The following is a 1,346-nucleotide window of genomic DNA, read 5'->3' as shown; positions in this document are numbered from 1 at the left end:
TATCTTGGATGGTCCTTGGAACACTGAGTGTCTGGGTTTCCAGGGATCATTCACGGACAAAAGTTGGAGGTGGTTGAGAGCTTAGACTACAGAGTTTCCCAGCTGGGCACTAAGTCCTGCCTCTGAATGTCCCATTTGGGAAGAGAATGTGAAACCCCAATTTTAGATCTGAGAGGGCACTTAGAAGATAGAATGTCTGAGCTTGAAGGGAAATTTCTAATCTGGAATCCAGAGTGAGGTGAAGTTATAGAAGCTAGAATGTCAGTGTTGGGAAGGACTAGGGGGAGAGAATGGGAGATGTTTAGAGACTTGAAAAAGGAAATTGTGAGAAGCAGTGGGATTTTAGCATAAAGAATGTCTGGCCTGGGAGGCGTCATGGGGAAGAGAATGAAATAATTAGTAGAACATAGAACATTTAGAATCAGAGATATCACATCAAGGAGAGAACAAAAAAGGTCAGACCTGGAGTGTCCTCAAAACTCTCCCAGGCCATTGCTTGGGAGGGCTGCTCTGGAATGGGCCTTAGAATGCAAATATCATACATTTCAAGAATATTTGTTCAAATATATTCTTAATGGGCAAAAAACCATTTTGAACAATTCTTGGTAAATTAAGAAAGAAGGAGAATTTAGATTTTTCCATTGGAGATCAGTTATTTATTTCAATTTAATTTACAATGTGGTATAAAATAATTTCATGTAATGGTGAAGCTTAAAAAAGTCTCACTTCCTCGACCACACAGCCAAAGGTGTTTGGTGAAAGTACTGACTACTTTTTGACTAGGTTAAAAAAAAAAATCCCAAGACAACCACCAGCCCACCAAAACAAATGAAGTTCCTCCTTTGGAATTGCTATTGATGTTACTGTTAATGCTAATGAATGTGTAGTATTCTGGGATAAAAAAAAATACAAACAAAACATATCCCCAAGTTATAAGGTAGGCTTTACAAGGAATATAATTTGTTTTGAAATCAGTATATCTATAATACCTATATACATTGTAATCATAATCCAATTAAGAAAAAAACACCTTCTAGATTATAGGAGGGTGCAGCCTTAGAACCAGAAATAGCAGGCCTTGGGAGGTCCTTAAAATATTGAGTGTCTGGCCTTCCAGCTACCATTTAAGGAAGAAAGTTGGAGGTGACTGAAAGCTTAGATTATAGAACATCCTAGGTCAGAGGTTAAGTCCAATTCTAAACATCTCAATTTGGAGTAGAAAGTAAAGCCAGAATCTGAGATCTGGGAGTGTACTTAGAACCTATGTCTGAGCTTAAAGGAAATGTCAAATCCAGAATCCTGAGCCAGATAAGCCTGTGGAGCTAGAATATCAGTGTTTGGAAGTA

The sequence above is a fragment of the Petaurus breviceps genome, unplaced genomic scaffold, assembly GCF_028583685.1.
Source record: "Petaurus breviceps papuanus isolate PSGF00001 unplaced genomic scaffold, PetGlider_PUasm1.0 170200, whole genome shotgun sequence".
NCBI lineage: Eukaryota > Metazoa > Chordata > Mammalia > Diprotodontia > Petauridae > Petaurus > Petaurus breviceps.
The sequence above is the reverse complement of the archived record's forward strand: the minus strand, read 5'-3'. Positions refer to the sequence as shown.